Here is a 13381-nt window from a genome sequence, read left to right as displayed (position 1 = left end):
TCTCTCTGTCTCCTCTCTGTCTGTCTGTCTGTCTCTCTCTCTCTCTCTCTCTCTCTCTCTCTCACACACACACACACACACACACACACACACACACAGCCCATGGGAAATTGGAGGAATATTTGCAGAGGAACTGAGCTAGAGAGGTTGTAAACTTCCAGTCTTAGAAAATGAAATAGCATGAGATTACAGAGAGAAAACTGAGCGTTTAGTTGATCCTTCTGCAGAGAAATTGAAAGACTCCAATTATAGAGTCAGAAATACTCATGTTTAGGAATTTTTCAGTAAAGAATGGATAAAGTTGAAAAATCTAAGAATTAAGACCACAAGCCAATAAACCACATCCACAAATACAGATATATGAATGAACAGTTAGGATTACTAGACGTTTGAGGAAGCCCTCTCAGTGTAAGAGGGTAAGGCCTACAACTAAATAATAACTATTAAAATGGCATTATAAGGAAAAAAATAACCAAACTTCAAAAATATCACCAATTTCTTAATAAAGATGATAAAAGCGGGACGCCTGGGTGGCCATACTCATTAGCAGTCTGAGTTCATCTCAGGTCGTGATCTCATGGTTCATGGGTTGAGCCCCACATCAGGCTCTAAGCTGACAGCTCAGAGCTTGTAGCCTGCTTCAGATTCTGTGTCTCCCTCTATCTGTGCCCCTCCCCTACTCATGTTCTCTCTCTCTCAAAAACAAATAAATTTTTAAATTTTTAAAAAATCAAAGATGATAAAAGCTTTTTCATCCAAAGAAAGGAAGTTAAATAAAAAGACACCAACAATACAAGAATTACAAATAAGTTTTTGAAGTTTAAATTATGATAGCTAAATAACAAAAATGACAACAACACAAAACTACATTCAGCACAGACTTGTAATATTAAAGTTGAGGGAATTGTCCAGAAAGGAAACTAGAAATAAAAATAAGTTGGTAAGAGTGCAATAAATAAGAAAGTTAAATAATTAATGTATGAAGTTCAACATCCTTGGGAATTTCTAAAACATAGACAAGATAAAAGAAAAAAAGTAGAGGGGGAAAGAATATAAAACATATCATGACAAAAATAGCCCAATTGTAAAAAAAAGTATAGGTCTTAGGATTCAAAGGACTCCCATATCCAACACAATGAATGCAGAGCCAATTCTTGGCACAATAGGAATAGAATGAATATCCTAAGCAAATAAGATGGTAAAATGCATTGGGGCGCCTGGGTGGCTTGCTTGGTTGGGGGTCCGATTTCAGCTCAGGTCATGATTTCACAGTTCCTGAGTTTGAACCCCATGTCGGGCTCTGTGCTGACAGCTCTGAACCTGGATCCTGCTTCGGATTCTGTGTCTCCCTCCTTCTCTGCCCTTCCCCCATTCACGCTCTGTCTCTCTATGTCTCTCAGAAATGAGTAAACATTAAAAATTTTTTTTAATAAAAATAAATAAGTAAGAAGGTAAAATGAACACTTTTCCATACTCTAATTTGAAATTTACTCCCTGTAATCAGACCTTGGATGCAATGCTCCAAATAGGAATAAACAAAGGAAGTCAAAGTCATGGAGCCTAAGAAACAGGAGAACCAATAAGAGAGATGAATAACAGCACTTCCACAAGCCTGGAGAAGAGCAAATGCATCTTGGAGCAACGTATGAAGGACTTCAAAGGAATAGCTCCAGGGAAGTGAACAGAGTGGACTGATTATTTGACGGGATGCACCAGGAAGATATTGTAGCGAAAGGGTTTTACAGACCTCTTGAAAAGCAAGGAAGATTCATTCATACATGTGAAGACATCAAAGGAAATAAAGCTGTGAAGAAATTATTAAGTCTTAAAGAAACAGAGAATTGTTAAAAAAAAAACAAAAAAAAAGAAGAAAATGTGATCATGTTATTTGGATCTGCTGTAGACAGTATTTGCGTAGTCATAACCACTTGAACACTGAATATGGAGTTAAAGAAAAACAGATAGGATTATGCTTGGGAGCCTTGGTGGTGGGATGAGGGGGTGGGCAATAGGGATGTAGGAGAGTCGTATTGTCACCTGTCATAACTGTAGGTCAATGGAGGATGCTGTCTTAGGAATCAAGTTGTTGTCATAACATGCATATTATTTAAAGATAGGTAAATTCCTGTGGAAAGAGTTTTAAGAGTGAAAGTAGATACTTGTACAGACGAGGGAGATCTGTGTTCCTTATTGTTGTTATTATGCTCAGACTTCTAGCACTTTTGGCTTCTTATATCTGTGTGTGTTACTTGGATAAGGATATAAATAAATTTTAAAAATAAAAAGAAAGGATTTCTGATCGAGGTTTGGAATACTATTTGGTGTTTACAAGATTAGCAAGGACAGAAGAACATAGTAGCCAGAGAGATAAGGACGATTAAAAGCAAAGATCAGAAATAACAAGTCTGTCCGTGGAACTGCAATATGGCTGACAGTTAAGAGGCGGAGGTGCAATGTGGCCCAATCGTCAAAGTTTCAGGCTCTGGACTCTACTTCCTGTTGTTGTACTATGGCTACACACCTTGCATTGTGTCCTTGGCCAAGTTAGTTAGCCTGTCTAAGGTGCTGTATTGATTTCCACATTAGGAACTTTGGGACATTAATTAGTACTGTAGGAGACTAATCCATGTCCTGTCAGTATGCCTCTAAGGTCACCCACAGATCCCATTGGAGAAACCAAAGCTTTCCTTCTTCAAGTTCCTGTGTTATCCCTGCTTCCTTGTCTGAGAGCCTCCAGGAGTTTGCTCTTCAACACAGAAGGCAAACTGGAAGTGATGACCAGAAGTGCCAGGGATTTAATATTCTCAGATGAAGTAAAGGAATAGGTCAATAATACGCCACCTTTTCCATCCCTTCATGGAACAATACTGAAGTGCACACTGTGTGGTTCCTTACAGTGTCTGCAGAGAAACAGTGTGACATGTTATGAGGTTTTCTTCAGTCTCTGTCTTGCATTTCCCAGAATCTCACCTGTGCTTCCTATAATCACATCCCAGATAAGCAAGTCCTAGTGTCAGAGTCTGTGGTTGAGAAAAGCCAATATAAACAAATGTATATCCCATGTTTTCAGGAGGATTAAGTGATATAATCCATATGTGGCATAGCTAATTATTGACACTGCTCCAGGCACATAGTAATGTTTGCTAAATACTAATTATTAATCCATTATTATTATCTTTATTGTTAAATGCCAGAATATGAAGGAAGTCTTTTGCACCTCAGTTCTCAACTTAGACGTGATTCTAAGGGTCAAAATAAGACTTTGGTAGAATAGAAGTTAAATCTAGAAGACTTAATAGCTAACTAAATTTGTGGGTATGGGAGGGAAAGCTTGGGGCTTTGAGTTACTCTGAAATACTTGACTTGTATGATTAATGGAATAGTCATGTCAATAAAAAAGAAGAAGAATGGAGAAAATGTAGTTTCATTTGAAATAAAATTCCCTCCTAAAAATAAGTAAACGTTTTAAAGAATGTATTCAGCAGGCTATTCTTGAGATAATTCAATATTTATTTGATAGAGGTTTCAGTGAAGAAAAATCAGGTGTGGTCAAAAATTGGGTGTCAGGACAACCAAGACCAAAACCAGGAGATCAGGGACCGTAAAGTCTTGCTTTCACAAATGCAGAAAATAAGCCCTGTAGATAAATGACTTCTTGTCATTAATTTTTCCAACTCTTTCTCATTTATTATTCTGTTCTCTTTTTGAGGTTATGGTTGGTGGACAGGTGGTCAATATAGGTAGCATAATTGCTGAAAGGCTGAATATTTATTTATTTCCCAAACCAATCCAATTCATGTTGTTTTCCTCAGTTCAAGTACTGGCCACTTTGTCTTTCATACAGTCAGGTCTCTCTAATTCATAATTTAATGGAAATGATTTTGGCAACTCCAAGAGACATCTGAGAGTTACGTTTAGCATTTGTGTTATTAAGGTTTTCTGCCAGACCGACGACCTTCGTGTTAATAAGATGGCTGCTTTCCAATTCCTCTGTAGAAAATGTCATTTCTCTTTCCCTGTTTTCTTTTATTTACAAATGTAATCTCTGATCCATAAATTTATAAGGTGAGAATGGTGAGTGGCTACTGTTTTATAGGATCATACATAAAGGGTAAAATTCACTGATCCATTTCAAATGTTTCCACCCACTTAGGGAATGATTTTGAAAAGAAGTCAGTGTGGCAGAAGTGAAAGAGGGGGCTGTTGGAGAGTGTGTAACAGGCTCTTTCAGATTCCCTCTTCCACATCATTGTAATACACATTTTTAAGCTAAGCTGTTAGTAAAGTGATGATTTCAGTTCTAAGTGTGTAGATGTAGATCATAACATGACTGTCATTTTATGTATCCGTTGATGGTCTGATTTTAGCCCTTAGGACATTAATGTCTAGTCACATAGAGAAAGAGAAATATTAACATTAGAAAAGTGTGTGTGTGTGTGTGTGTGTGTGTGTGTGTGTGTACGCATGCGCATTTGTGTGCAAGAGAGATAGGAAATTGAAAAATCCAAGGAGAATGCCTACTTGGTGCAGCTCAACTCTTAGAACACTTTCAAGTTAAAAACTCCATGATTGCAATTATACATATTTAGGTATTTTTATTATTTCTTAAAAGTTCTGACAAATGGCTAAACTGAGGTGTCATTACTAGGTGCTGAGGAACATTGAAAGGGAGTGTGAATAGAACAGAGTAAATTAGACTAATAGCAAACAAAAAAAAAAAAAAAAGAAAAAGAAAAAGAAAAAAGCCAACAATATGCCTAAAAGAGAATTGCTAATGTACATAAACACACAAAAGTCAAGCATTAGATAAATATATTTTCTCTTTATCTTCTTACCCTTCATTTGTACATTTCTTTCACTCCATCTTCTCTCCAGAATATGCTTTTCATCAACTTTATTGAGGTATAATTCACATACAATGTACATACATATTTTAAATTTGAGTTTGAAAAATGTATATGCCCCTGTAACTATCTGCCTCCATCAGGATATTGATTATTTCTATCATGGACCAAAGTTCTTTCTTGATTTTTTTTTTCCAGAATTAATTCTACCACATCTCATACCCAAAACCACTTATCAGACTTTGATTACTGTAGATTAGTTTTGTTTGTTTTGTTTTGTTATGTTTTCGGACTCTAGAGCTTTGTATAGTATGGTACTCTTTTATGCTTGACATTTAGCTCAGCATATTTTTTTTTCAACTTTCGGAAACGATTTCCATTTGGTTTGCCTTTGCTCTTTGTGGAAAAGCAGTGCAAGACCAGTCAGTGGTTGTTCCTACCCATTCGGTGGCCTGAGCAGTGGGAGCTGTGGGTCATTCTTCGGTGTGGAACTGCTGAATAGGCACAGAGGGCATATGCACGCCTTCAGACCAGTCTGGGGCTTTAGGTTGAGCAGCAATGAACTTGGGAACTAGAGCAGTCCCTTTTCCCTGAAATCCCTCCTTGGTCACAGCCTTATCAGCACAGCCTGCTTTTCCTTTTCCATCTCTTCTGGATTTCTGTAGAAGTCGAGATCAGACAGGACCTCCCATGGGTGTTCACGGGAAATGGTGCCACACTTGTGCAGAACTTCACGGGCCACCATCCACCACATCAGACCCACTGAGTGAGCTCCCTTGTTGTTGCAAGGGATGGCAGTGTCCACATAGCCCAAAGGAAAAATCTGTGTTATGCAGAGAAATTTTAGGCAGATTAACATAAGAGAGGCTGGTGGTCAGCCCTAGGATCAGTAACCACCAGAAGTCTCGGCTCCCAGAAGGCTGCCTAGAACTGGTTAGTAAAGGCTCCAGGAGTGAAGCAGCCAGCAACAGGTAAGCTCCAGTGGCAGCAGCTCACTCCAGCACAGCTAGCTGGCCACTATTCCTGGATGATGTGATGCTGACATCAGCCAGGTTTTCAATGGCAACAGTGGCCTGAGCTGCCAGCAGAAGCTTCTCCCGGGTTCTCTTCAGATTTATGATGTACATACCGTCACATTTACTTTCGTAGATGTACTGTTCCATTTGGAAGTCAAGGTTGGTGCCACCTAAGTGGATTCCTGCTGCAAGGAATTTGAGGACATTGTCTTCCTTCACTTGCAGGACATCAAGGGCACCAGACACTATGAAAGTATCCCTTTAAACTACAATAGGAACTCAGAGCAACACCATATGGACCCCTTTCTGCGTAGTGTGGAAAAAGCTTAGCATAATATTTTTGAGATTCCTTTAAGTAATTGCCTGTATTACTATCTTTGTTCCTTTTTATTGCTCAGCAGTATTCCATTATGTGAATATACTATTAGTTGTTTACCCTTTCACCTACTGATAGATATCTGGGTTGCTTCCAGTTTAGAGCTACTATGAATAAAGTTGCTATTAACTTTTTTGAGAAATTATTTCCGTAGATAAATATTTTCATTTGCCTTTGATAATACCTAAGACTGTAATTAAAGGATTATATGCATTTTTAACTTAAGAAACATTTTCCAAAGTAGTTTTTACATTTTCCATTTCTATCAGCAATGTATGAAAATCCCCACTGCTACAAAAGACGCCATTAGAATTTTGATAAGTATTGCTTTGAATCCATAGATCACATTAAGTAGTTGACATTGACAAATTAACAATATTAAGTTTTCCCATCCATGAACGTGGGAATTTTTTTATTTAGGTTTTCTTTAATATATTTTGGCAGTTTTTTTTTAGTTCTCTGTGTACAAGTCTTGTGCCTATTTGGTTACATTTATTCACGGGTATTTTCTTCTTGTGAATGATGTTGTAAATGGAATAGTTTTCTTAATTTACATCTTAGATTGTTCATTGGTGCATAGGACACTACATATTTTTTATGTATTGATCTTGTACCCTGAAACTTGGCTGAATTTGTTTATTAGCTTTTTTGAAGATTTTTTGGGATTTTCTTTGTTTAACTTTTAAAATATTTATTGTTTCAAGTTTTTATTTAAATTTCAGTTAGTTAACATATAAAGTAATATTGATTTCAGAAATAGAATTGAGTGATTCATCACTTAAATTTAACACTCAGTGCTCGTCACAAGTGCTTTCCTTAATGCCTATCCCTTTTAGCCCATCCCCTGCTTACCTGCCCTCGAACAACCCTCATTTTGTTCTCTCTAGTTAAGAGTCTTTTATGGTTTGCTTCCCTCTCTCCTTTTCTCCCTTTTGGCTGTGTTCATCTGTTTTGTTTCTTAATATAAGATCATGCCATCTGCAAAAGGGATGGTTTTGTTTTTCTCCTGGATTTGTTTCTTTTGTTTTCTTACCTAAAGAACTTTCCAGTACAATATTGAATAGCAATTGTGAAGGAAGACATGCATGTCTTATTTCTGATCCTGTTGGAACATTTTCAGTCTTTCACTATTAAGTATAATATTAGCTGTAGGTTTTTCTTAAATTCTTTTTATCATCTTGAGAAAATTAAAAAGAAAAATTCCTAGTTTTCTGAATGTTTTTATCATGAATGGGTGTTAGATTTTGTCATATCCTTTTAAAAAATGTTTATTTATTTTGAGAGAGAGAGAGAGAAAGAGAGAGAGAGAGAGAGGGAGAGAGAGAGAGAGAGAAAGAAAGAGGGAATCCCAAGCAGGCTCTGCACTGTCAGTGCGTAGCTAGGCATGGGGCTTGATCCCAGGAACCGTGAGATCATGACCTGATCTGAAATCAAGAGCCATGTGCTTTATCAGCTGAGCCACCCAGACACCCCTTGTCAAATCCTTTTTCATGCACCAATTAAAATAATCATGGTTTTTATTCTTTAAGTCTCTGTGGTGTATTTCACTGATTTTCTTATGTTGAACCATCTTTGCATTCCTGGAATAAATCTCAGTTGATCATGTTGTATAATCCTCTTAATGTGCTTTTGGACCAGTGGTGATTTTGTCCCTTAGATTTGGCAATGTCAAGATATTGATTATGATAACTGGAGAAATGTGCTTCTGGCCTCTGGTGTGTGGATGCCAGAGTGTTGCTACACAGTCTAAAATGGGCAGGACAGTTCTTTTTCCTCCACACAACTCTGGATTAGCCATAACAAGTTATCATTATTTTTCAGGTCGATAAACTCTTAATTATGACAATGCTGCTAGCCTTCCTCCAGTGAGTACGGCCATTCTCTTTCTAGGTTGTTACATGATCTTCATCTCTTCTGTTGCCTCAAAACATCTCACCCTTCTCCTACCCTCTTCTTTCATGCTCTAGCCATAGTGAACCTCACTTAGTTTGTTCTATCAGCCAAGTTATCTTTTACTTTCATCTTCTACACATATATTTCCCTCTGATCAGAACATTATTCTCCTTCTCACTCCCCAACACCATCACTAGGTTTCCCTTCCGCTCATTCTTCACATCTCAGTTACTTCCTCCAGGATGTTTTTCTGATTCCCCTTAGATGAAGAAAGGTACTTTCACAGCATTTTTACCAAATACCAGCCCGGTTTATGTCACTGCATTTGTCAGAGTTTATTAAAATGACATGTAAATTTCTTTAAAGTCTTGGAGAATCATACCCAATACTGTTTGCTGTGGGGTTTTTTTGTTTTCTTTTGTTGTGGTGTGTGTGTGTGTGTGTGTGTGTGTGTGTGTGTGTGTGTGTGTGTTACAAGAATAAATGAATGAGGGGCCATGGATGGCTCAGTTAGGTAAGCATCTGACTTCAGCTCAGGTCATGATCTCATGATTTGTGAGTTTGAGCCCCACATCTGGTGAGCATGAGCCTTGCTTTGGGTCAACATGAGCCCCACTTTGGGTGAGCCCTGCTTCTGTCTCTCTTCCTGTCTCTGTCTCTCTGGCCCTCACTCTCTCTGTCTCTCAATAAGCAAAAAAACAAACAAACAAACAAACAAATAATCCCAAATTCATTTTCCTTTACCTGCAACATTAGGAAAGACGGGAATTAAGAAATGTAAGTTAGTGTTTTAAGTGTGTAACACCTCAGATGTGTCTCTAAAATATAAATAACCAATTAAAATATTTTAATTTTAGTTATGTAAATTTTTGCTACTCTGCCTCACCCATAATTAGTTATTAATATATCTGATTTTTTTTAATTATCAAATGGTTGATCCAGTGTCTATTCAAAGATTGAGACACAGACCCAGAGTTTCAGAGCACTAATATTTAGAACTTGCTCTTGAATAAATTATCACATATATAAGCAAAGTTTGAAAATGGAATTTGGGATACAAGGAAGTAGCTCATGTCAGCCTCTTAAATCAATAGGCGTGCAATATGGCTTTCTAGGAAATTTCTGATTTCCCAGGCAGTGTCCAATTTCTGGAGAGAGAAACAAAATGTAATCTGCACACAGTCAAATGCCAGGGGCGATGTGAGTATTGTGCGAGTTCAAGCCAGGTCAGAATAAAAATGACTACTAACCAGCCATCCAGCTTGTAAAATGATATAAGAACTCATTCTCACTTATTGCCCTTTACAAATATTAAAAAATAAGTCATAGTGTCAGCACGATGCATCAAGTTCCAGTGTTGCTCTAAGGACCAGAAGTGTTTCAAGTAGGAGTTGAATGTGATGTGAATTTCTGTAAATCAAAGGCTACTTTTTCACTTAATCTAATCAGAGTGCTGAAAATATATCCTAATGGTTACTTGACCAGTCCCAACACCCTCACATAGTGTCATCTTAGGAGAAATATTTAAGACAGAAGCCAACACCATGTTATTATGGTGTGCTACGTGTGTTCTGCCTTTTGGGGATTGTAGTTTTCATTTAGTTTGCTTCTGTGTTTCTTAGCATTTTTCAAAATTCTAAGTTTCTTTATACCATTAGCTACATACCAAAAACTCTAGAATTATAGGAGTTTGCCAAGATCTAACAATCTTCTAAATGCATATTATGTTCCTCAGAGTATTTTTGTCTTCCTGTACATTTGTCCAAATACTTAAATTGAGAACTGTTTGGAGAAGGTTCAGATTTTATTAACTTATTTTGCTTACAGACATTCTGAGCCTCCATTTCCTGTTCTGCAATGTAAAGAACTGAAAAGAAAGTTAATCAGTACTTGATACATTAAAAAAAGTATACATGGATATGAGTATGTACTGACTATAGATGCTTATTAAAATAATTCTCATAATTCTGGTTAAGGTAAATCTGGTCTTTAGGCTCATTCCTCACCTTCGTCTTAGCATACAGTAAGGCAATATTTTAGCAGTATATTTAGGTGGAAGGATTTTCAGAGATTTGATCTTCCCTAATCAGCTTATTTAAAAGAGAGCAATGACTCCCCACCTCGTTATACCCCAGGTCACTGTCTTATTATTCCACTTACTTCCATTTTTTAATGTTTATTTATTTATCTTGAAAAAGAGAGAGAGGACAAACAGGGGAGGGGCAGAGAAAGAAGGAGAGAGAAAATCCCATGCAGGCTCTGTGCATCAGCACAGACCCTAATGTGGGCATCAGTCTCACAAACTGTGAAATCATGATCTGAACTGAACTCAAGAGTCAGATGCTTAACCCAGCTGAGCCACCCAGATGCCCCCATTTACTGCCTTCTTATTACTTAATGCAATCTTTATTTATTGTGATTCTGGCTATTTTCTTTTTGTCTCTCCTAGCACCGTCTTTAGAATAACAGCTCCAAGAGGGCAGGGGCCATGTTTGCCTTGTTTATTATTTTTTTTTTTAATCACTAACATGAAGAGCACTTAGCAGGTCATCAATCAATATTTGTTAAATTAGTTTTTTTGGTTGCAGATATCACATTTTAGGGACTTAAAATAATGCCCTGGGTAAGGCCAAAAAAAAAAAAAATGAAAAAAGCTTTCACAAAGATTGCATAACCTTTACATTTAGTGGTTCTTCTTGTGTGTCTTCCACATGCCTCCTCCTGCTAACACCAGCTAGGAACTTCCCACATGACCAAAGGAAGGATAGAAGGAAAGCCATTTGGAGAAAGTACTTTTCTCATTAGTCCTGAATCCTCTTATCTCCTAATAGTCTGATAGGTTGTCAACACAACACTGGTGGCTTAACCATTCTAAATGCTGTATGTATTTGTATCTATATATCTATGTATACATACAATAATATAGGCTATATACAATATAGAAATATGTAATATATAATCAATATATAGCTGTTATAATAATATTCTACATATGCTATATGAATTATATGAGTAGATATATTTCCTATGTTTTCTATGTACCATATATATTTTATACATACTTTTGTAAAAGTATTTATTTATTTGCACATATAATAGCAAAGTTAAAAATGCCTGTTTTCCTCGACTAAGAGATGTGGAAACATGGTTGCCTAAAAGACATACCCTAGGGGCCCCTGGGTGGCTCAGTTACTTAAGTGTCCCACTCTTGGTTTCGGCTCAGGTCATGGTCTCATGGTTCGTGAGTTTGAGCACCACGTCTGGGTCTGCACTGATGGTGAGGAGCCTACTTGGGATCTTCTCTCTCCCTCTCTCTTCCCCTCTCCTGCTCAAGCACTGTCTCTCAAAATAAATAAATAAACTTAAAAAAAAATAAAGGACGTACCCTAGCACAGTTTGATAATAATTATACAAGCACAAAAACACAATTTATCTGTCAATTATAATAAATAATTTATTAATTAAATGGGAACTTCATAGAAATGTTTCTTATTGTGTACCAATAATATTATTATATAAGGATACAAGGAGGAAAACTCCAATAATATTATTATATAAGGATACAAGGAAGAAAACTCCATAAGATTGATACTTTGTATGTCATAAGCCAAATCTATTTTCAGTTATAGAAAATCTTTTTTTTTTTTAATTTTTTTTTTTCTTCAACGTTTATTTATTTTTGGGACAGAGAGAGACAGAGCATGAACGGGGGAGGGGCAGAGAGAGAGGGAGACACAGAATCGGAAACAGGCTCCAGGCTCTGAGCCATCAGCCCAGAGCCTGACGTGGGGCTCGAACTCACGGACCGCGAGATCGTGACCTGGTTGAAGTCGGACGCTTAACCGACTGCGCCACCCAGGCGCCCCTGAAAATCTTTGAGTTCTAAACATTTCAAGTCAAATGTATCTGTATTGATATCTACTGTCAGAAATATATGTAAGCCTATAGACCATCTGATTATTTTCTTATAATCGTAAGATTCAACTAGAGCCAATTATTAGATTAGGCTGACACAACCAGAGGAAATTTGTGAAGCCAATAGATTAGTTTCATGTCTTGTATACGAAAGGAATACAATGATTATTTTTTTTTTTACTTTTTAATCTGTTTCTTTGATATAAAGTATTCTCAGCATTAAATGTATTTTTTTTTGTTGTTGAATTCCTGCCCACTGGGTAAGACAACTTAACTTATGAAGATAAGATCTTTTCTGTTTTCCCAGAATTTTTTAAGGCCTTCCATTAAGCTAAAGCAATTGTTGAACTGATATTTTTAGTATATGAAACTTCAATATTTGATATAGCCATTCAATTTATGTGAATATACATATAACATATATTGTTCAAGAAAAAAAAATTGAGAGTGGTAGCAAAGGCTATTTATTTTTTAAATTGAGTGAGTAACCACTCCTGGGCCTAGCGGTTCAAAAGTTTTACAGCAGGGAAGCACTGTCTACAAGAAACATTCTAAATTAAGTATGTGCTAGTAAGACTTATGTAATTGCCTTCCCTCTAGCTAGTGTTAGATTTTACCTTGAAATGGTTTAATGAATTTATTATTGGTTGAATTATAGAGATACAGTCAATATCTGCATCAATTACCTCATCATTTTGAAATTGCTATCTTTCTTTCTCTCACATCAGAATATTTTTTCATACCACAGCTGCCAACATTACTTAGGCACCATAACTTTGTGTTTTTGATATTCTGTTACATAATGCTTACTTTGTTACACTCATGCCCACATGATGATACCTGGAAGTGAACAGGAGGACCTGTGTGGCTAAGATACTGAGTGGGCCCACCCACCTTGTGATCCTCCATTAACCTAGGGCCAACTATCATGATCCTTGTCATCAGGTCAACTTCTCTAATTCAATCTATTCAATTTCCTCCCTGCTCCATGATTTATCAGGTAAACAACTGGCATGCAAACAAGCAAAGTATGTTCTCAAAGACACACAGAAAATTAGAGATAGTACCTATAGCAAAACTTAGGTATATATATATAAGTGATTGTCCTATAGAAGCCTCAAGGATGGAATCACTGAGTTTAAAAGTAAGGAATTCAGCTATGCTGGTTTGGAGAAGATAAAGTCACTAGCTACTGACCTATTTTTTTTTTTTTCCTGTTGAATGTTAACAGCTTTCTATAGATATACACACTATTACACAGCAATATTGTGGGAGCTGTTTGTTTCTGAAGTTTTTGATCAAATGATATCTTTAGAACTTCTGAATGTCCCTTTAGC

General features: G+C 36.8%; 1 protein-coding gene and 1 pseudogene across 1 annotated transcript in view; one reads left to right on the top strand and one right to left on the bottom strand.

The window, feature by feature from the left end:
- Positions 1-13381, top strand: part of CNTN6 (contactin 6) — a 290327-nt gene that overhangs the window by 24393 nt on the left and 252553 nt on the right.
- LOC112857753 (small ribosomal subunit protein uS2B pseudogene) lies at positions 5201-6113 on the bottom strand (annotated as a pseudogene).

The sequence above is a fragment of the Puma concolor genome, chromosome A2 (assembly GCF_028749965.1).
Source record: "Puma concolor isolate L17-30 chromosome A2, mPumCon1.1.hap2, whole genome shotgun sequence".
Classification (NCBI taxonomy): Eukaryota; Metazoa; Chordata; class Mammalia; order Carnivora; family Felidae; genus Puma; species Puma concolor.
The sequence above is the reverse complement of the archived record's forward strand: the minus strand, read 5'-3'. Positions and strand labels throughout refer to the sequence as shown.